Raw genomic sequence first — 24808 nt, 5'->3', positions numbered from 1 at the left:
ATCTCCAGGCTCTTCCTCTTGAGTCCTTTAGCAATTGCCTTTTGTTGCTGGATGGAGCTAAACTAGCTTGAAGTTCTCAGTTATGAAGTAAGGTACCATTCCATCAACAGTATTGAATTAGGAGTCCAGACAGCTTCTGTATGTACTGTAGAATGGAGAAGGGGAGGGAATCATTTGATCTTTTGCCTCAGGTAGCAAAGGTTAATAGATCTTGGGATAGTCTTTTAAGAGAAGCACTACAAAATGTGTTTTGTAGTGGTATTTATATCATAATGTAGGAATGTGCTTAAATTATTCATTCTCACAGGGGTGAACAAGTAATTTAAACAATTTTCTCCTCACTGTCTGAAATGTCTGAAAACTACACTTTTTGAAGAGCTCTCATAGGGAGAAAAAGTCTCCACTTTTCTGTCCCCTCCATCATGTAGTAGCAGGTGAGTGGGGTGTGGAGAGAGCAGGCAAATGAGGAAGTTCACTGGTCAGCAGGAACCACAGCCAGTGATGTGAGATCCTCCATGCTTTATTTTTCAACCTCTTCATACCTGCACAGCCACATGGCCATCTGGCAGCGGAGGGGGAGGGGGTTGGACTTCATAACAGTTGGTTGTTATTATTATTATTATTATTATTATTATTATTTATTAACATTTATTTATATAGTACTATAAAATTTGCATAGTGCTTTACATAGTAGAGATCAAGATAAAATAAAAATAAAAATCTGACAAACGGCATACAGTCTAAAACAACAGCATTACAAAATTAAAAACATCTCTTAAAATGATGCTATCTACAGTACAATGAAGACAAAAACATTGCAACAGGTTAACAACTGGTAATCTGGAATGCCTCCCTAAACAAAATAGTCTTCAGCTTGGCCTTGAAATTGGCCAAGGAATTGATGGTTCTTAATTGTATGGTAAGGAGATTCCAGGCTCAGGGAGCAGCATGGCAGAAGGGGAAGATTCGAACAGGGGAAGAGGAGAACTTTGACTGAGTCAGGAGACTGGTGTCAAAAGAACTTAATGCATAAGGAGTGTGGTAGGGAGAGATGAGTACTGACAAATAGGAGGGAGCTAGTCCATGAAGCGTTAGACTAGATGGTCCTTGTGGTCACTTCCAACTATATGATTCTATGAGTCTATGGTGGAAGGGAACACAGCCAAGCAAAGAATCATAGAATCATAGAGTTGGAAGAGATCACAAGGACCATTGAGTCCAACCCCCTGCCATGCAGGAAATCACAATCAAAGCATCACCGACAGATGGCCATCCAGCCTCTGTTTAAAGACCTCCAAGGAAGGAGACTCCACTACACTCCAAGGGAGTTTGTTCCACTGTCAAACAGCCCTTACTGTCAGGAAGTTCCTCCAAATGTTGAGGTGGAATCTCTTTTCCTTTAGCTTGCATCCATTGCTCCGGGTCCTGTTCTCTGGAGCAGCAGAAAACAAGCTTGCTCCCTCCTCAATATGACATCCCTTCAAATATTTAAACAGGTTTATCATATCACCTCTTAACCTTCTCTTCTCCAGGCTAAACATCCCCAGCTCCCTAAGTCGTTCCTCATAGGGCATGGTTTCCAGGCCCTTCACCATTTTAGTTGCCCTCCTTTGGACACATTCCAGTTTCTTAAATTGTGGTGCCCAGAACTGGACACAATATTCTAGGTGGGGCCTGACCAGAGCAGAATACAGTGGCACTATTACTTCTTTTGATCTAGACACTATATTTTTATTGATGCAGACTAAAATTGCATTGGCCTTTTTAGCTGCTGCATTGCACTGTTCACTCATGTTCAACTTATGGTCTACTTGGACTCCTAGATCCCTTTCACATGTAGTTTTATTCAGCCAGGTGTCACCCATCCTATATCTGTGCATTTTATTTTTCTGCCCTAAGTGCAATACCTTACATTTCTCCGTGATGAATTTCATTTTGTTAGCTTTGGCCCAGCTTTCAAGTCTATTCAGGTCATTTTGAATTTTGATCCTATCCTCAGGGATGTTAGCTATTCCTAGCCAGTAAAAGCCAGTAATGAATGAGGGGCTTGACAGATGGGTGGCTAAACACCACCACTTTTAGCCCTGGATCATTGCCGCAGATCATAAAAGTAGTCCTGAAATCCATTCAAGAAACAGAGAGGCAAAATGAGAAAGGGATAGGATTCCCCTTATCAGAGTTTATGGACATTAGAGGAGACTCTCTCTTATTTCTTTTCCCCTCTTGACTCTTCAAATACTCTTTCCATCACTCACTACCATTATCATTAGATCTAAAACTACAACCTGAACCCTACTGGTAATTCCAACTAGTGTAGACCTATAAAGCAAATAGGATTTACACAAGTGCTGACCCACCAAATCTTATATTGTTTCAGTAGGTCTGCTCTGACTGGTGACAGCCGAAAGGAGTTAGGCCTACATAGCTTACATTTGATAGCAGGAGTTGGAATCACATAGTCCCCCTGATATTGCTGGGCTGCAGCTCTCCATATTTCTCACCAGTGCTATATGGCTAGAGATAATGGGAGATGCAGCTCAACAACATCTGGATGGATGCTTCATTCCCATTCGTGGGTTACAATGTAACCAATATAGACCTCATTATACAGTTCCACCAACTCATTCCCCCCACGTTGCTTCTTTACATGCTAAAGAGAGAGGAAAATATCTTACATAGAAGATCTTTTCTAAGTATTTCAGGGTTTGGGTGTTATTTGTTTTGCTTTGGTGATTTAGAAATACATACTCACCACACTTCAGGTGTCTTTTGAAGGGAACCAAATGTTATATCAGGAGATATTCTTTTCTACTGGCCCTTTCACAGCCCATTTATCAAACTGTCCAGATGAAGAAGCTACAGTGGGTGCTCTGCATATTGAGTATTCATCTTTAAAGCCAAATCCTTGGTTGAAATTTCTTCAGATCCTCTCCAAATCTTATATAGCATCCATATGGGGACAAGAAATGATTTATAATATTCCAGCTTTTCTATATGTGCATTGGCTCTTTTGAAATTGAATTAAATGTGCTTCTCTGTTAGTAATGATGTTGCTCTCTGGTGGCCAAAAGCCTAGAAAAGGATCTAAGCCTTAATTCCACTGACAGCTAATAGAGCTATTTCTTTTAGTTGGAGTACCAAAGGTCTTTGCTTTGGGAAATGAAGGGTTCAAAATTTATCCACAGAGCCAGAGAGTTGTCATTGAAATAATGTTCATGTACAGAGCATCAGTCATGGACTTGCTATTAGTATATTGGGCATGTGATGAACATGAGGCTGATGAACCACATTGCAAGATGGCAGACTTAAGAAGCTTTTCTAACCTCTGGAGCCAAGAAAGATTTAAGTTGCCTAGCAGGCCAGTGCAGCTGAGACAGGACCAAGACAGATGGAAGCCATGAACCAGAACCCAGAGTTGTGTCATGGCCAGGGCATTGAAGAGTAACCATTTTAAGACCTAAATACAATTGTTAGGTTCAGCCAGACTTGTTATTATTGCTCTTATATGCCTTCAGGTTGATTCTAAGTTGTGCTGACCCATAGGACTTTCTTGGCAAGATTTTTTTCAGAGAAGGTTTGTCATTCTGAGACGGAGAGAATGTGACTCGCCAAAGATTTCCCATTAGGTTTTCATGGCTGAGGAGAAATTTGAACCCTAGTCTTCCATAGTCCTAATCCATCATTCAAACCATTACACCATGTTGGCTATTATCAACCAGAATAGACCCAATTAATCAGTTGAGATTTACATCTCTCTTGAGGTACTATTCACCCCAGCCCCCAATAGATCTGGTCTAAGTGAATGCATCTAGGGGTAGCTGTGTTGGCCATATAGCAAATCCAATAACAGCCAAATGATATCTTTATTGGGCCAACTAAAATGCATAATTACAGTGCGCCCTTCTTTTACACGGGGCATCTGTTGCGGACCCCTGACCCCCCGCATAAAAGAAATAATGCATATGCTTCGAGCTCCATTACAAGTAATGGGCTCATGCTTGTGGTGGTGTGGGGCAGAGGTGGTGTGCGTGTGCCATGGGCGCACGAACCATTGTTTCTTCTGGCACATGCCACCGCTCCTTCTGGTACTGTTTTCAGCGTACAATGAAAGCAGTGTATAATGTGCCCGCGTATGATGCGGGTGCACTGTACATGTTGCAAGCTTTCAAAGTCATACTGGCTTCTTCATCAGGCAAACAGGAGAAAAAAAGTTGAAGATGTCAGTCATAAGCCTGCATTTTATGTTTCGTATCTTAGCTCAGATGATAGGGAGGGCTATCTGCAGGCTGGCACCTCCCCCTTGGGCCATGTGGTCACTGGTAGATTTTCAAAGTCAAGGAAAGTTAATGTCCATTTGCAATTCAAAGAAGATGTTTCCCTGGAATCCAGCATTTCTCCTTCCTGGGACCTTGCCATCTGAGGCTTCTTCCTCCAACAAAGGTAAAGCATTTTTTCTAATATTGGGACTGATTGGCATGCTTTCCATCTACACCACCTAAGGTTTTCCTGATGCAAAACATGAAGTCTTCTTGAGAAATTCAGTGTTCTCTACCTACAAAGGAGCCTGTGGCTTCACAAAGGAAGGAGAGATGCTGGATTCCAAGGAAACATCTTCTTTGAATTGCAAATGGACATTACATTTCCTTTACTTTGAAAATCTACCAGTGACTGCATGGCCAAAGGGGGAGGAGCCAGCCTGCAGATAGCCCTCCCTACCATCTGAACTAAGATCAGAGTTTTAGAGGGCATGTCATGGGGCCTCAAGAGCCACACAAAACCCACAGACCACACTATGCCCACCCCTGTGTCAATGGAATCAGTTCTGTAGAATGAAATCTGGGTTCCAAGTCATATAGAGATCCAAGTCATTAGACCCCAGCTCTAATTACTAATGTAAATATAAACTGAGCTGAGCAGCATTCACCATTAGGTTGACAGGTCAGGGTGTGCAAGGTAACATGCACATATTTATGAAGAGCACTAGGTCAGGATTACCCCGGGCTCTTGGATTTAAGTATCAAAACCTGTGGCTTCGAGACAACCTCTCCTAGTGTTACAATCTTGTAATATTACAAAGGATGCTGCTGTAAGGGGAAGCCCTAGGGGTTGTCATTAAACATGATGCAGTAATTATGAACCACAGAGTAATCAGATAAAATAATACAAGTTAACAAATTAGGGAAATATATATGCATACACTTTTTAAGACAGTGTTGTCACACTGTGATTCCTTCTCTTTACCCTGAGAAATGAATAGACAGACCAGGCACTGATACCTGGAAACCTTACCCATCACTATAACAAACCGCATTCTTGTTTTCAGAAGAAAATCTATGAAACCTGCCCCTTCACTCTCCAAATGGCATGTTTGGATACACCTTGGGCTTAATTTTCAGATTTCAGCCACTTGAGTGGTGACCTTGACTTTGTTACTGCTGTTGTCCCTCTGTGTGTGACAGCAAGTAGGATTCCTTTTTTATTCTTTGTTTCAAGTTTTCATTCTTTGGTCTTTTCACCTTGGCCAATGAAATTTTCTCTTTGAGAAAACAAGAGGATATGCCGGAAAAGGGAAATATAAACCTCTGGGCCTTCTTGTGATCAGAAAATTTAAATTAATTACAGCTGGTTGGAACTTAATACTTTTCTGCAGAAACTCCTTGTAAGCCAGATGATAAGAAAATCTAAATTAAACTTTAATTCCCTGATACAGAAAGCCTTGACTCCTTGATCAGAGGAATTCTGGAAGGTCTTGTTCCGCCTACAGTGTACAGGTTTGTTACCGAATGGCCCGATTATATAATTAGACTCTGCTTTTATTGCTTTAATGAACTTATTCCAGCCCACGCTTAATTCTGAAGCATGATTAGAAGAAGCCCCATCTATGTAAAATGTACTATGCATGATCATGCAGGGCTGCCTGTAGATCAAAACGGGAGGTTTTATTGATTAAAGTCTCCCTGCAGTAGATTTTTTTTTTAAAGGCAAGAGGATGTTTTATCTTGCTATCTATTTGAAAGATATAGATTCTGGTTATTTGCTGAGGTAAGGGAATGTCTGCCGTATCAAGTTCTTGACACAAGGACTGACAGGAATAGAGAGACCTCTTTGAAGATTTACCTTCCTAGCTTGGGGAGAGCAGCAGCAGTCTTGTTTTCAGAAGAAAATTGTATCATCCAAGATACCAAAGAAAACCCCCAAAGAGTGTTAAAACCCTCTGTCTTGGAGATGTGTCCCACATTGCTTTTGAAAAGGCAAAGGGAGTGTCCTGAAAGTTTCACTTCTATCTTAAGGTAGTGAGGGGGGGAGAAAGGGTGGAAACTATCCGGTCGTTTCTGCATTGAAGAAATAGCATCTGCTCTCTTGAGCTGATGCGAAGTATTTGTCCTACATGTGTCCTATTTAGTCATTAGACTATTTCACATTTGTGGTATGGCCCCGGGCAGAGACAGAGAAACGACTAGTTGTGTCTAAATTCAGCATGTTTCTATATTGATGGAAGAGTGGGAAACAGCTGGAATTAACATTGACAGTTGGGAAGGGATTAGGGCAATAGGATCAAGCCTATTGGACCCTTTCACACCGTACAGTTACAGTACATTTGATAACATCTCTCACTATATTTTGATTAACAAACTGATTAATATGGAATAGATAGAAACACCATCAGATGGACTCACAAATAGTTGGGAAACCATGCTCAATCATCATCAGTGTCTGTGCTTCAAACTGGAAGGAGATCTGGAGTGGAGTGCCTTAGGGTTCTGTTCTAGGAACAATACTCTTCAACATTTTTATCAATGATTTAGATGATGGGGTGGAGGGAATCCTTATCATTGGGCAAAAATTAATAAAATAAAATCGGTCTCTTCCAATTCTATGATTCTATGATTCTATGAAAATTCAGTATAGTGGGGCCTTATCCACTAAGGTTTGGTTCCAGGACCCCCCGTGGGTACCAAAATCCATGGATGCTCAAGCCCCATTTAATACACTGGCATAATAAAATGGTGTCCTTATATAAAATGGCAAATTCAAGGCTTGCTTTTTGGAATTTATATTTTTTAAAACATATTTTCAAGCCTTGGATGATTGAATCTGTGGATAAAAAAAACTATGGATATGGAAGGCTGACTGTACAGACAAATGTAAAATTATATTATTAAGGCCACAAAAACAAAATGCACAAGTATAGGATGGGAGATAACATGGCTCAGCAGTACTACACGTGGAACACTATTTTCTGTTTTGGTCAGGCCTTATCTGGAGTACTGTATTCAGTTCTGGGCACCACATTTTAAGAAGGGTATAGACACATTGGAGAAGGTTCAGAGAAGGGTAACAGGGATGATAAGAGGTATGGAGAACAAAACATATGAAGAAAGGTTGAAGGGGCGGACTTATGCTTTGCTGCCCCAGAAGGTACAACTAGGTATATTGGTTTGAAGTTATAGGAGGGCAGATTTTGATTCAACAGTAGAAAGAATTTTTTGACAGTAAGAGTGGTTTGGCAATGGAACCAATTGTCTAGAGTGGTAGTGGGGCCTCCTTCTCTAGGCATCTTTAAAAAGAGGCTGGACGCCTATCTGTGGAGGATGCTTTAGCTGGAAATTCTTGTTTGATCAGGAGGTTAGACTTAATGACCCATGAAGCACCTTCCAATTCTATGATTCAATGATTTTACTGCCATGGGTACATCCGACAGAATCCTGGGATTTATAGTTTAAGGAGTGGTACTCAGACTTGTCAGCCAGAGAGTTTTTGTGCCTCATCAAACTACAAACCTTGTATTACATAGCATGCAGCCAGACAGTTAAAGTGGGACCATGGCACCATACGTAACTGTGTAGTGTGAAAGAGTCCCCTGGTCAGGCATATGTTTGAAGATATGAGGGCTAGATATTCCAGTTGGAGTTATATTGGTGTGGTTAGCTCTCTTACACCTGCAGCCATACTTCTTTGGCCTTTGAGCAATGCCTGTTTTCAGTTCACAGTTGCATAAGCAGAGTTCTGCAAGTATCACCATTTTACTTGCAGATGCACATTTTTACCAAGTCTATAATAATTTGTCATCGCCTTCAACGTATCATTTGATTCAATGGGATTGGCGAAACATCTGCTTGTCCATTACCCATTGAAAAACTGACAATAAGCAGGCACATAGCAATATATTACCTATTAATATGTGTGTGTGGGGTGTGTGTGTGTGTGTGGAAGCTAGATAGTAAAGAAAGCTGATAGAAAGAAAATCAACTCATTTGAGAAGTGATACAGAGGAAGATACTGTAGGTACTGTGCACTGCTAGAAAGACAAATAAATGGGTGCTAGAGCAAATCAGGTCTGAACTCTCCCTAGAAGCCAAGATGATTAAGCTGTCATATTCTGGACATATCATGAGAAGATATAACTCACTGGAAAAGAGAAAAATTCTTGGTAAGGTAGAAGGCAGTAGGAATAGAGAAAGACTGCATCCTAGAAGGATAGACTTAGTCTAGGATAGGGTTGCCATAAATCAGGACCTCCAAACCGGGACAAATGTAGGACAACATTTCCAAATGTAGGACACATTTTCCCAAAATGGAGGACACACGAAAAAACCTTTGAAAATGGGCCTCCTCCTCCTCCTCCACCTCACCATGCACCAAGAAAGGGCACTTTTCCCTTCCCCTGGCTGGCCCAGAGTCTCACTCCTCCTCTTCCTCCTCCTCTGAGGCTCCACCTCCCTCTTGAGGCTGGCCAATGGCGGGCTGGGGCTGGAAACAGCCCTGCTCCCACCCTTCTGCCATTGGCCAGCCAGCAGCCCACCTAACTCCTCCTCCTCCTCCGAGGCTCCACCTCCCTCTTGAGGCTGGCCAATGGCGGGCTGGGGCTGGAAACAGCCCCGCCCCCACCCTTCTGCCATTGGCCAGCCAGCTTGAAGGGGACAAGCGCTCCCTATATGGCCCTGCATGTGCACACAAGTGGAGCAAGCGTGAGCTGGCGCCAGCCACAGCCCCACGGAAGTGGTGCAGGCGGCGCAGCCACGCAAAGGAGGAGGAGGAAGAGGTAGGTGGGCTGCGTGCCGTGCGTGCACACCAAAAAAAGAGGAGGAGGAAGAGGGCGGGCTGCGCAGCCGTGTGGCCGCACAAAAAAGGTGGAGGAGGAGGAGGTGGATGGCCACTGCGGGAGCATGCGGAGGTGGAGAAGGAGGAGGAGGAGTGCTGCCTGGCCTGCAGCGAAGACAAAATCCGGGCCCCAACCCGTGAATTGGTGGAACCGGACCGGGACCGGGCTGGTTTCGCCAAAACGGGGACAGTCCCGCCTGCTGGCGGGTTATGGCAACCCTAATCTAGGAAGTTCCAGCTCTTATTCTGCAAGATCTGAGGAGGTCTGTTGGGGATAGCAGGACATGGAAATCTCTCATCCATAGGGGTAGAATTCAAAGATATAGCCATGTTAATCTGTAGAATCAATGCATAGAGAGATCTTGTAGTACCTTTGAGACTAATTGACAGAAAGAAATTGGCAGCATGAGCTTTCATAAAATCATAGAATCATAGAGTTGGAAGAGAGCACAAGGGCCATCCAGTCCAACCCCCTGCCATGCAGGAAATCTCAATCAAAGCATCCCTGACAGATGGCCATCCAGTCTCAGTTTAAAGACCTCCAAGGAGGGAGACTCCACCACTCTCCGAGGAAGTGTGTTCCACTGTTGAACAGACTTTACTGTCAGGAAGTTCCTCCTAATGTTGAGGTGGAACCTTTTTTCCTGGAGTTGGCATCCATTGTTCCAGGTTCTATTCTCTGGAGCAGCAGAAAACAAGCTTGCTCCCTCCTCAATATGACATCCCTTCAAATATTTAAACAGGGCTATCATATCACCTCTTAGCCTTCTCTTCTCCAGGCTAAACATCCCCAGCTCCCTAAGTCGTTCCTCATAGGGCATGGTTTCCAGACCTTTCACCATTTTAGTCGTCCTCCTTTGGACACACTCCAGTTTCTCAACATCCTTTTTAAATTGTGGTGCCCAGAACTGGACACAATATTCCAGGTGGGGCCTGACCAGAGCAGAATACAGTAGCACTATTACTTCCCTTGATCTAGATACTATGCTTCTATTGATGCAGCCTAAAATTGCATTGGCCTTCTTAGCTGCCGCATCACACTGTTGACTCATGTTGAAATTGTCATCTACTTGGACTCCTAGATCCCTTTCACGTCTAGTTTTGTTCATTCAGGTGTCACTCATCCTATATCTGTGCATTTCATTTTTCCGCCCTAAGTGCAGTACCTTACATTTCTCCGTGTTGAAATTCATTTTGATAGCTTTGGCCCAGCTTTCTAATTTATTCAGGTGGTTTTGAATTTTGATCATAGAGTCATAGATTCATAGAATCGTAGGGTTGAAAGAGACTGCAAGGGCCATCCAGTCCAACCCCTGCCATGCAGGAAATCTAAATCAAAGCATCCCCGACAGATGGCCATCCAGCCTCTGTTTGAAGACCTCTTGTTTTCTGGGATATTTCATTGACTTCAATCTACTTCCTCAGATATATCTGCTAAGGGGGCACTGGCAAATGCAGGGATAGGAGATTAATGACCCTTTGAGACTTCTAGCAAAGAGAAAAGGAGGACAGCAAGTGTGATATCATAGTTACAGATTGTTGGTCTTTGCCAAGAAAGACCTGTGGTGAAAGCTCTCCTTGATCATTAAGTTCACTTGGTATCCTTAGGCCAGTTACTCTATATTCATCAGCCCTAACTCACATAGGGATTACAAGGATGATATGAAGAGAGGAGGAAAGTTGCTGAGCTCCTTGTGGGAAAGGAATGATGGAAAGGATGGTGGTGATGCTGCTGATAGGATCAGGGGATCTGTTGGTTTGTTCTAAGGAAGAACACATATGGTGGGCCCTGTACTGAGACTGAAAATAGCTTTATTCACTTCAAAAACATGTGTGGGGAATCCATTTTGCATCTGCTTTTTGGGATAGAGAGTAGATAGCATTTACAGACAGAATCAGTTGAATTCTATTTCATGTTGTTTTGTTTCTTTGTTTTTATCACTATCCCCGCTCTCCATCATCGTATGCATATCTACCAAGACTGCCAGGCTCATAGAGTGGCTGAGAGATCCTCTTCTCAATTCTTTTCTTATAATATGTTTGCTTTCATTCTTAAATATACATAGTGTTATGCAATGCTCTTTGACACAATCTCTCCATGTTTTTGCTCTAATTCTTGAAATAAGGGTAAGATGACAAAATAGTAAACAAACACACAAACAAATAAACTGTTTCAAGAAGGTTCTGCCATAACTTTATATTTCTAATAGTTAAGGTCTGGCTTCTAGTTTTAAATTGTTAATAATTTGAAGTCATTAGCTCTCTTGTACTGAGAGACTTCATTAACCTAAATAGTTCTTCTCACTGTATTGTGTTTAGCTCTGTGATATATTTATAGAAAGCTATCATAGCTTCATAATAAATATCATTGATTTGCAAAAGGGTGACATTATTTTTGCAATGGTAATCATTAAAGAAAATAAATGCCTCAAGGATCGAGCTTAATATATTGGGTTTTCCTTTGTGCTAGATCAATGTGAATCAACAAATACATAATATTTTGCTCAATGTGTGTTAAGTGTGTTTATGAACTCTGTGAATGTCAGAGCAATGGGAAGTACCGTGTTGTCCATTAGGCAAGGACAGAAAACCAAGTGCTTGCAACTTTCAACTAGGTTAGCTAGTTTGTATATGTGCCTCCAAATTGCCTGCCAATTTATGGAGATCCCATGGATTTTGGAGGCTTTTCTTAGGAAAGGAATACTCAGAGGTGATTTTGCAGGTTCCTACCTCTGAAATATAGCGTACAGCTCCTGATAGTCAGTGATAGTCTTCCATACAATACTAACCAGGTCTGACCCTACCAAGCTTCCAAGTTCAGATGAGATTTGGTGACTAGATTATTTAGGTCCCCTTTGACCAGTCTAGAGACGTCTTATACCCTAACAATCAAAATAACTGAAGTAGCAATTAGAAAAGGACTGAAGTACCATGTTAGAAGCAAGTTTTATATCTCATGTGTATGTAGGTTCAATTCACTTGCTGCAGATAGGCTACAACCTCAGTCAATGTAAGCTTTGAATTACAATTCTACATCACACAACTATAAATCAACAATGGTTTCAAACTAGATTATTCATGTCACTAATTTATGCATTGGAAAATTGCAAGAATCAGCCTAAGGCTGATTTTTCATCTCAAAGTTTTTGTCATGGTGAGCAGCTTTGAGGAAGTTCAAAAACAAGGAAGTTTATCGCCCAGGCCCTAAAACGGGCCCTTTGCATCCTACAATGGGGGTGCATATGGAACGGGATGGGGCTAAGAACTACATTTTATTGCACAAGGGAATGCTGCCACTGCCGCTGGGCATTTCAATCACATCCTCCCTCTGTTCCAGAGGATGCGATTTCTGAGAACTGTTCTAAAGCGTTCTCAGAAATCGCGCCCTCTGGAAAGGAGGGAGGACATGATTGGAATGCCCAGCGGAAGCAGCGGCATTCCCTTGTGCAGTAAAATGCAGTTCTTAGCCCCATCCCGTTCTGTGCGAGCCCCTGCGCACACCTGTTTTGGAACGCAATGGGCCCATTTTAGGGGCCGTGCGATAAACTTCAAGGTAAAACAAGAGCCAAACACTTTCTGAAGATAAACTTCCTAACTGTGGAGGCAGGAGATGATGGAAGTCCAAGTGATAATTGACTTGTCCAGGCCTTTATTCTCTGGTTAAACTGAATGCATGTGTGTGGGCAGAAGCATGCTAGCCCTGGGCCCTCAACTGGCACTCTTTTGATGTAGTGAGTGACAAATTCACTGGAAAATCCCTATATGATGTGGAACCCAAGATTTCCAGTCATATAGAGAACCTTGGGGAAGTGGTGCAGGTCTACTATATTCTTGCTCCTCCACTTTCTTCTTAACCACAAAATGCCTGAATGAGGCTAATGGCAACTTACATATTATCCACAAGACCAAGACCATATCGGAAAAGGCAACTACTGAGAATCTACTTCATGTTTGCCTAGTGTAAGTTGACACTCATGTGGTGACACAATGGTTGTCCACCACAATTCTGCTGAATACCTATACTGTGCAAGTGCTTGTGTATCTGCCAATGTCCTTAGTGACCTCATTTTGCAATAGGGAATACACAGTGCTTGTTGTTGCAATTGTACATTGAAGGTAGTGTTCAATACGTATGCACCATCTAAGTAATGTACAATTGTGTGTCTAGAACCTCTGTTAGGGGCTGTGCAGTCTGACCTTGAAGGGGTGGCCTGTAGCTGCCTCCGTCTTCGCCAAATCGGGGCCATGACAACCACACACCACGGCCCTGATGTTGCTTTTCTGTGGTGCAAAAAAGAGCCAAAAAAAGCAGAAATGGTTGTACCTGTAACATTCTGCTTATAGAACTATGAACTGAATATGTGCAATGCACAATGGCCAAATAAAGTGTAAATACATGAGTAAGGAAACTTACATATATGTATGACACCAAATGGATTCTTGTCAATGCTTACTATAGTCTCCTTCACTACATAGGTTCTTCAAAGGAGCTATACTTTGTCCAACTTTCTGCTATTCTGTCTGGTGAAAAGCAAGCGGTGACCTCATTATTTTCTTACTGAAGAGTTTTGCCTGTTTACTCTTTGCTGGCTTTCCCTTTTCTGTGGGTGTTTGGGAACATCTTGTTACAAGGCATTGGCCCATGCTAAAATCCAGATCTTGATCCAAACTTCCCAAAATTAATGAACACATTTTTATCAATAATTTACTGGCTTTGATTAATAATGAATAAATATCTGGAGAAGAAGGGCAACACTTTGCAAACCCTATGGAGAGCTCTCCAGCTAGTGTATTGCCATGTTTGAATCTCATCCTCCAAGCCTCTCTTACATCAGTGTGCAAAGATCCTTTAAATATTTCCTAATTGCAGAAGGTTGTCTTGCATGTGGCCATTTGCTTTCTGCTCATCATTGATCTGCTGATGTATTACTGTCAGCCAGCTCAATGCTCTGTTGAGATATTTTATTGTAATTAATTTACAGGGGTGATAGCCATTGACTGATAGTAGAGAAGCAAAGGAAGATTTCTTCTATATGCTTTGTTGAAGTAGAAAAGGAAAAAGTGAGGAAGAGGGACAGAATGGAGCACTATTCGGTTTAAGTACTATTGTAAAACCAATAGAATGTCCAAGGATTTTCACCAGGCTCAGCAATTTTCAATGAAGGCTTTTTAATGTGAAATACAGACATACTTCAGTTAACAAAGGCTAAACCCACAGGTGCCAAATACTATATCTTCCTGCTGTCCTTATGGCAATCAGTCTGGATGATAAAGGACCCAATCCCCGGTTCTAGTGCAAACTGTTCTGATGATGTTTGTCTGGTTCAGGGTCAAAACTGTGGTATACCCTGCTTAAACCATTAAAAAAATCTCACCTTTTGCTTTGGATTTTCCCAGAAGATTCACATGTGTCTCCCACTATGCCATCTGCTGCTATCATGAGTCATTCCTTCTGAGGTCAGAATGAGGTGCCTAGCTATGTGATCAATGCTGGGGGCCTCATTTTGGGCCTCAGAAGAAGGATCTTGTGGCGGGAGCAGGTGACATAGCAGGACATGTGTGTGAACAGCAGCCTGGCACATTGATCCAGAGTGTCAGGTAATAGGGGGAGATTGGTGCTATTCCTGGGGTATTCTGGCCCATGCAGCCACTACCAAAGCATCTGGCAAAGAACCACATTTTTGCAAAGTCTTTTTATGTCCATCCAGACCCCCCCTTTCCTTTTCATCCTCTGTCTAGCTGGATGTTTTTAGCAGCACCTACACTGGAAGGATGGTGCAAACAGAGTCTCAAAATTCTCCATCTTATTTGTACACTAAGCCATTGTGAGGACTATCCCATCACATTTTCCCAGAGGAGTGGGAAAGCATTAACAGTGGTAGGACCCAAGTCTCTTCTTGTCTCCTAAGTTTTATTTGTTCCTTTCTTCTCTTTTAGCAGTGTTAGCAACTACATTTGTGGTAGGCTGACACTCACCATTTAAGATCCTGTTGCATTGCACTGGGAAATAATGAGTGCCCACCAAAAAAGAAAACAAGAAAGAAAGAAAGAAAGAAAGAAAGAAAGAAAGAAAGAACAAAATAAGAGAGATTAGGAGATGTGAGTAATTCAGAGAAAATTCCACAAACTGGCTTTTTGGAGGAGGGATGGAGAAAGAAAATCTCATGCATTTTTTGGAAAAATGTGTTTTGAAAAATTCATCAAGTGGGATGGCTGCCAATGTATGGGTGTATGTGCTTTCAGGTTTCCTGTTGACTTATGCTGACCTTGTGAATTTCAAAGAGTTTTCTTAGGCAGGGAACAACGAGATGTGGTTTGGCCTGTTCCTTCCTCTGAAATATCACCTACAGCACTTGGTATTCATTGGTGATCTCCCATCCAAGTACTAACCAGAACTGACCCTGTTGAGCTTCCAAGATCTCAGCCAGGATCTAGTAGGGTATTTAGGCCTAGTATGTAGCAGCAATGGTCAAAACAGTAAAATAACACCTATGTCAGACGGGGGAGAAGGAGTGATTAAGTTACACAAAGGAATAAATCAAGCCCATGTTGGGTGCATCATGGAAGAAGTAAACTTGCTACACTAGGAGGGATAGAAATAGAAAAACATCCAGAAGCAAACACAAAAATCAGTAGCATGCTAGAAGGAGCATGAGAAACATGAGCAAATATTTCATAGTAACTCATGAGAGGAACAGTGCTGAATAGGCTTTTCCCATAATCATTCAACTTCATAATATCCCCTACAAATGCTACCCATGCAAAGGGTCCCCATTAGTCACTTTCCTCAGCAAGGACTAGTTCCAATTGTCAATATAGCTGGCCACTGTCTGGGTCTCCAAGACCAGCAGAGGGCCCTCCTGCCTGACACTGTTACCATTTCCAGTTTGACAAGAATATCCAGTGATCCTATGTAGTTTAAGAGAATTCTTAGTTTGCAAGGGAAGTCTATCGTGGGTGTGACAAAGATCTTTTCTTCACCATTGACTGTGTCTTTGGACTTGAGACTCTATACAAGTAAAGTACATGTAGTTAAGAATGTATTAGCTGTATTAACTGGTTTACTAACTAGGTTGTATACAAGTCCCTAATGAGAATCATAACATGGCCCTGCAGCAGGTTTTCTACTAGGTCAAGGGAGGAGAGTAAGAGAGAGAGCAAGAAGCTCAGAGGTGGGATTGTGCTTAAGGGGACAACAGCTTCCTTCAGTACTGCAGTGTTAGAAAGATAGTGATATTTGAGACAATTGGAGTACATATTTTGTGATACTGAAATTATGAAATAATTTAATTGTTAGTGTGACTTAGTAAAAACCTTCTTTTAAAAAAAAGGCCAAAAAGAAATCTATGAATTCATCTTTGCCTGTACATGTAGTGCCAGATGCTAACATGACCACAAAAACCAGGTATTTAAAGCTGCATTTTATAACGGCACCCTGGCAAAAATCAATAGAAAGCTTTAGTGGGCAGAATGTCTGTAATAGTAGCAAGTAGAAAGGTTAGTGGAGAAGTTAATGGTTCCATCAGGCATAAAGCAGTTAAAGTGTGAGAGAAAGTGCTACCACAAGTGGTTCATTAACCTTTTGGAACCCCAGTGTACCTTCAGAGTAAAGAAACCTGATTCTGCCTTGACTAGTACTTGTTAGCACTTACAAACCAAGTGTTTTTCAAAGTATACCAAAAAACAGCCAACAGAAATGAGCCCAGGAGCTGAAATATTTTAAGGAAAGACATCAAAAACTTTGTGAATAGCAGTGCTTGCCAGAAACATGTTGGGTGTCGAGAAGCAAATGTCAGAAAATGTTGACATTTCCCAGTTAGTCTCAAAAAGTATCAAGTCCATGTAGGTCAGAGTTGTGTGAGTGTGAGAGAAATGGGGGGAAAGGAGGAAGGGCATGTTATTATTAAAGAGGGAGAAAACAAGGGGTGGTTCCATCAACCTTTGGTTTTGACCTTGTCTACCAATGGCATCAGCCACACTCACTGCCAATGTGGCCATATCTATCCTTGCTGTTTTTCCCTCCAAGGGTGACCATATCACTTGAATTGGAAGGAAATGACAAAAAAATCTGGTGGTTAGCAACGTTTGCATGCCTATGCTCACTAACTATTAGTTTGCATATTATTCTGTAGGAGTTTAAGAACTGTATATATTTGTTTTACCACACTGTCTCTTCCTTTGCATCACTCTGACATGCAGCCATTTTTAATTTTTATTTCTTTCTCCTTCATTAGACCATGTGTCAGTTGTGAAGAAGACATTTCTAAGTAAATCTACTTTTGTATGTTTTACAAAGAAGTCTAGGTTTTCTAGACCCTGAGTGGGCCAGCCTAGGGTTGATTGTTGTTCAGCTTCTGGCCTTCCCAATCGGTTACATAGCTTAGAAATCCATTACTCTCTCTTAACATTTACCAATAAAATTCTACACTGGGAACATAATCCAAATACATCTCTCACTGTCATATTTTAACACTTTGTGGCTACAGCTGACACAGTTGACCACAATGTTGTGCACGTAGCTCAACATAGTGTTGGGGATATCTCTCTGTGTGAGAGAACATTGTTTTATATCTTTGATTTCTGAAGTAAACACTGGCTCAAATCCCATTGTTAATCCCAATGAGAGAAGAGCCATTTCAGTTGGGTATACTCAATGGGCTGACTTGCCATTCAACAGCTGATTTAAGGGGTCTTCTCTAGTTGGGACTAACCACTCAGGTTTCCAACTATTACTGCATATATTTTACTCGCATTTTTCATCCTAAATGTATTTTTTGTAAACTAAAGGGTATTGATTTCCAAGTCAAGATGGTTATCTTAATGTCAAGCAGTTTATTCAGTTATACCTTCTCTGCAGGAAGAAGCATCTTGTAAAAATTAACTACTCAAACAAAAGTTTCATGAGGAACAGGACAAGATGATGCATTTTGGGAAACAGTTCCCATTTGCTCAGTTCATCAATGAACATGAAAAATGTGGATGCCCACCTGCAATACATTCAGCAATACATCTGAGAGATATTGATTAGCCATGGACAAACACTAGAACAAATCACACAGATATTTCAAAGCCATTATTGCAATCGGCATTATGTTTCAGAACCTGAAACATAAACTATATGAAGACCATAGATGCCACAATTAAGATGTTAAAGATTACTTGCTTTAACGTTTTATTTCTTTTTATTTTATTTTTCAACTCAAAATCAAAATGCATGGATTGAATGAGATAGCATCATTCAACATCCATAAATGCTATATGGATGCTTGTTAACATCTATAAATGCTATATGATTCAGATAATAAAAGAGGAAGAGGAAGAAAATAAGGAGGAGGAGGAAGGAAGGAAGGAGAAGGGGTGGAGAAAGAAAAGGAGTAAGAGAAGGAGGAGGAAAGGGAGGAGAAGTCTTTCCTACCTGTCACCACAGGGATCTACTAATGGATGGGTGGGTAAAGTACCTGTTGGGGTGATTGCGTGCATGAGATTAAGATCTATAAAATTCCAGTTTCTGCATTCATCACATTAGAATCCCATCTCCTACTCCTGCAATATGTCTTTGCCTCTCTCACTTGTGTTCCAGGGGCTTTTAGAGAAAGATTCACATAAGCAGCTGCTACATATGTGAATGCCAGTGCTTACTGGCCAAACCAAGCAGCAGGAGATACCCCTTGTGCAAGATGGCTAAATCCCTTTCAGAGATTGGTTTAACCTTTGGTGTCATATTCATATGTCACCAGCTCTTGGCTTCAGTGTCCCAGGCTTGCTTTCCTCTCCAATTTGTCCATTTGGTATTATATTCTGTTGCTGTGTTCTTTCTCTTCTCTCTCTCTCTCTCTCTCCCCCCTCTCTTTTTCTTTCCAAAATGAACTTTTTCATATTGTGTGTGGGTACAGTTCACAACAAGTGAAAGAACTTTAGTTCATAATTGCTTGTAGGGATGGGGGGGGGGGAGTTGTTTATTGGCCTGCACCCCCAACACAAAATCTGTTAGAAATGGATTCTGCCAAAATGTAGACCAAAGTGAGGGTGTAAATTTTTTTCTATGCCAGGTTGTGTATGTGTGATTTCAAATAGATGTAGTTATTTGCACCTTTTGGTGTGCAGTCCCACCCACCACATCATTTCAATGACACATTATCCTTGGAAAAAGCTCACCCTTTATTTTTCTGCAAGGACAGGTTTTGTACATGCACTTAAGTCTCTCCAGCTGTGACAATGAAAGAAAAAAAATCCCTGTGATTTGGGCACACCTAGAGTAAAAGAAAATTTCTGTATAATTGTCATGAAAGTGCTCTTTATTAGAGTACAGTGCTAACTAACCAAGAGGGCCAAGGGCCAGCTAGGAAAATCACTTCCAACAAAGAGGTATTGGAAATTACTTTGAATATTACCCACATCTTAATCTAAGTTTGTTCCAACATTGTATCTGTGTTCCTGAGCTGGAGAAATTTTTGACATGGTATAACTCAGGTCCTCCCTTGCTTCACCTGTTCTCCATCTTGGCTTTTCTGTAGGCAGATCTTAACTGGCAGAGCAGTTCTGACAGTTCTGTTGGCTGATGCCAGAGATCAATCAGCAGAAATGGGCCGATCATTTCTGCTGGCAGAGGAGGCTTGCGCTTTATTAGAACCTGCTGCTACTGGTACTTTGTGGCAGGATTGCACTGCCCATCAGAAGCATTCATAAGTCTTTAGTTGAACTGAAGATAGCATTACACCTTCCAGTGCTCACTTGCTCCATTTGCTAAAGGTAAAAGAGGGTTCCATCATCATCATTATCATCATCATCATCATCATCATCATCATTTTTGTCAGCTGCTAGTAACTGTAGAATGGAACCAAAGAATGAAAAATACACATCAAAGCATAGCTAAAATTTTTCATTGTTTTTAAAGAACAAAATTATATCCCTAAATTTATCTAATGTGGAATTTTAATAGGAAGCCTGAGTATTCATCAATGGTCAGATTATTCTAGCACTCACACTAGTACAGTATATGAATGAAAAGGAACTTGTAGCACATTTGAATCACAGAATCATACAATCATAGAGTTGGAAGAGACCACAGGGCCATCCAGTCTTACCCCCTGCCATGCAGGAAATCCAAATCAAAGCATCCCTGACAGATGGCCATCCAGCCCCTGCTTAAAGACCTCCAAGGAAGGAGACTCCACTACACTCCGAGGGAGTTTGTTCCACTGTTGAACAGCTCTTACTGTCAGGAAGTTCCTCCTAATGTTGAGGTGGAATCTCTTTTCCTGTAGCTTGCATCCATTGTTCCGGGTCCTGTTCTCTGGAGCAGCAGAAAACAAGCTTGCTCCCTCCTCAATATGACATCCCTTCAAATATTTAAACAGGGTTATCATATCACCTCTTAACCTTCTCTTCTCCAGGCTAAACATCCCCAGCTCCCTAAGTCGTTCTTCATAGGACATAGGTTTCGGTCCCTTTACCAATTTAGTTGCCCTCCTTTGGACACGCTCCAGTTTCTCAATGTCCTTTTTGAACTGTGGTGCCCAGAACTGGACACAATATTCCAGGTGGGGCCTGACCAAAGCAGAATAGAGTGGGACTATTACTTCCCTTGATCTAGTCAGTATACTTTTATTGTAAAGTTGAAGGCTTTCATGGCCAGCATCCATAGTTTTTTGTGGGTTTTTCGGGCTATGTGGCCATGTTCTAGCAGAGTTTCTGACGTTTCGCCAGCATCTGTGGCTGGCATCTGAAGATGCCAATTCAAAAGCAACAATGGTCATGTATTGCTCACTAAAACCCTTATATACCCAGATAATCTGGTAATGAGAACAATCCTGCCAAGACTCAGGAGAAGATCCTAGGATTGCTTGACCATTGTTGCTTTTGAATTGAGTAGAGACACATTGTGTGAGTTGATGAGCAGATACAATATATTTTAAATGTTTATAGGCCACTGAGGAAGACTGAGGTCAAAACGCGTCTGGCCTTGAGTTTTTAATATCATTTTAGGATTTTATTTTTGCATTTGCACTACTTTTAGTGGGGTATTGTTACCCTTAGAGAAATTTTATTGACTTTCCTGATCCAGGGTCTGATAACTGGCCTTGAGTTTGGATGTTTTATATATTTTTTGCAACTGCTCATTTTTCAGTGGGGTATTTATACCCTTTTTTAATGTTTTGAAATTATACTGGACTCTCTACTCCAGTGTTTATTTTATCCTTTATTTCTGTACAGAGGTGTTGTTTGGTCTGACTTGGCTAAAATCTTACTACACAACTGAAACTAGCTAGAAGGAGACAGTATAAGACCCTGGGATTTCCCACAATCCTTGTCTTTCTTAAAGCTGTAGAACTCTATTTTCTCTCCTAAACTAATACATAGAAAGTCTAATATAATCTCAACTAAATATATGTCTCAAGAGCATCAAAGATGCTCTGGAGGCATGACAGGTGTCTTTTGGTAATTGGAAGTAGATTATATTTTGTACACATTATTTTCTTTGACAGAACCCTTAAGTTTGGGTTTTTTTAATAGGAACTTCCCTCATTCATGTTTTGAAAAAAATATTTACAAAAACATATGCATGTTGGAGGCTTTTGTTGCAAATTTGTTACATGTTTTTGGTTTTGTGTTCTCTAAAGTGTGTTCTAATTTTTAGCAACAAGTTTTAAGAATTATGAAATATATAATGGAATATGAAATAGATTCATCTTCTAAAGTTGCAATTTTCAATTATTTTAAAAGATATTTGGAAGTTTTGGATTGGTTATGTATTCTTTAATCGCCTCAAGACAGGTTATTGCTTGTAGGTGAAACTCTTCTCATTCTCCATCTCTCTCAAATTGGTATGAACCAGTATGAGCCATGACTTAGGCCTGTTACAGACTGCCAAAATAAAGCTGCTTCGGGTCTCTTTGGAGGTATGCTGTTTAAATGATGCATGGGTCCTAAGGGTCCGGAGGTCGCACCAAAGCCACACTCAATTCTTAAGCACTGGAGTGCAGCTTTTGGTGCAGCTTCCAGATTCTTAGGGTGCGTGCATCATTTAAACAGCATACCTCCAAAGAGATCCGAAGCAGCTTTATTTTAGCAGTCTGTAACAGGCCATATTTAACTTAACATAAACACTATAAATGTAGGGAGTCATACACCAAAGAAGTGTGTGTGTGTGTGTGTGTGTGTGTATAATTATTGGAAAATGAATATTATGATGAAATATAACCTTTTATATCCTTTTTAAAAAAATAATTTTGTCACTCGTGTGCATGTGTAAATTATTGATATCATGGAATTTAATAGGATCATAAAATAAAATGGGATCATTTTTTTAAAAAAAAACCACAAACAAAAATCTAAAAGTGAAAATGATTACAAATCACAAGCAGGAACTCGATTCCATTCTATTTAGATTAATTTCTTTTCTGAAGGAAGCCACATGAAATAGACAAGAGAGCAAGGGCATTCTACAGTTCTAAGGTCACCACAGGGAAATCTATGCTGTTATAGGCACCCATGCATCTTGTATAACCCTTCTAGATTCCCAGCTGATTTGGTGCCCATCTTGCAAACAGTTGAGTGTGCAATCAATGAACTCCTTAGTTGTTTCCAGGAACAATCAGCTGATCAGTGGAGAGGAAAGAAGTACAAGATGAGACCTCATCCTGCTGTGAGGCAAGGTTTACACTTTCTCATTTCTGGGTGCAGAGATTGGTGAGAATGATGAATGGAAATGGTGTAAGGCATGAAACAGTGGGGAAGAAAGTGATGTCGGGGAGAGAATGGAGAAAGGCTGCATGTGTACACCTCGGTTTGTGTGTATTGAGTGCTTGCATGTGTGTGAGTGAAGTACAGCCCAAGCCCAACCCAGCCACAACCTTGCCTATTAGGAGTGTGAAGATCATCATATATGGCACATGTGGGCAAGAGGATGGCCATCAGTGACAAGGGATGTTCTAACCATGCTTCAGAGACACAGAAACAAGAAGTTGGAGATGACATTATGCAATAAGTATCACTAAAGGCACTACCTTCTAACTGTAATTGTGGTTTAAAAAGCTGCATGTGATAATCTCTTGCAAGCCCTAGTAGCTGTAGGCAACTTAGCCAATGAAGAAGAATACTGGCAGTTTTAGTCCAGTAACTTCAGAAGGGCTGAATAATTCCCACAGTCCAAATAGCTGGCAATCCTGCTTCAAAAATGTATATAAGACAGAATCCGCCACATCCCAAGAAAGTGTGTTCTTCTGTTGGCAACTTATAATAGCAAAATTGCTCTCTAATAGTTTTTTTCTAAATATCTTTGTAATTTTAACATATATTTTTTTTCAAAATCTGAGCCTAGATTTTTTTTTATTATTTTTTTTTTTTTTTGCTAATGTTCTCACTTTCCCAATTGTTGCTTCAAACTTATCACCAACTTGGATTCTCTCTTAGTGGAGGAGAAATCTTCTGCAGATCTCATATTGTAAAGACTATGATGTCTTTAACCAAGTGTCATTGAGTAATAAGGCAAAGAGACAGTTATAAGAGCTCTCCTTACACAAAGTCAATAAATGTTTGTATCAGACAGGAAAAAAACATGACAGCTATATTGTAAAAGGAAGATTTCTTGGACACTTTCTGTCAATATAAATACATAGTGTCGACATCTATGCACCTTGTCATGCTGCCTTTTCATAATCACAGTCTCAAGAGCTTTAATTATCTTTTTCAGCTATCAGTATTTGCATTTGGGTTGTCTCATGCTCTTTCATAGCTAATGTGTCACGTGTTTCCCGCTTCCCCCATGTGGGATGGAACTGGTCATTCTTCATTAATAAAATGACAAGTATCTTATTCACATAGCATTCAAGAGTAGACTACAGAAAGCTGAATTTCAAGAGATTAAAGTCTCTTTGTGGTTCCCTATGGCCTGAACCTTCTCAATTCAACAGAAAAATGCTTAAAAGTGCCATTCTATTATCTGGAACATAATCATGTTTTGGACTGGTCACATCTCCCTGAAAACATGGCTACCAAATAATCGGTTCAGCCTCAGGCATTTAGATAGAGGTTTTGTTAAAGTTCACCCTTCCTTCCTTCCTTCCTTCCTTCCTTCCTTCCTTCCTTCCTTTAAAAAACAACAACAGAATGTTAAAGCAGACTAGGATTTGCTAACATTCTAAAAATAATAAAGTACATGGGCAACTGCATTGCAAAATTTGGAGAAATTTGGAGTCTAAAAGATGTGTTCCAAAATGTATATTTGCCTGAGATTTGCAAATTAAATTGGCTCCCTAAAAATGAATCAAATGAAAATTTACCGTATCCTTAAACATGACCTAGAAGTGGAAGAATCAATGAACTTCCTTAAGGATTAAGTCATTGTGGCTCCAGAGAGAACGTGACTGCCACTACTTCTTTCACTATTTAGCCTTAAGTAACACTTAAGAACAAGGTGTAAAAATTTGAGGAAGGAAACTAAGCAATTTAAGATTTGCAGACATCATTATGGTACTATAGAAGAAAATAACAAAGACCAGAAACAATTACTGACTAAATTAAAGGACGAAAGTGTAAAGGCAGGTTTATTGTTGAACTTTAGTAAAATGAAGACATTTAAATAACAAGATTTTTCATACCTTGATCCAGTCATTAATCAGAAGACTAAGACTTGGGACAGCTGCTATGAAGGAACTAAACAAGATCCTGAAGTATAAAAATATATCATTTAATACTTGTTAGAATT

This window comes from Sceloporus occidentalis, unplaced genomic scaffold (genome assembly GCF_023333645.1).
Source record: "Sceloporus occidentalis isolate IW3139 unplaced genomic scaffold, rSceOcc1.0.p SCAF_5, whole genome shotgun sequence".
Taxonomy (NCBI): domain Eukaryota; kingdom Metazoa; phylum Chordata; class Lepidosauria; order Squamata; family Phrynosomatidae; genus Sceloporus; species Sceloporus occidentalis.
Note: the sequence above shows the minus strand (reverse complement) of the source record.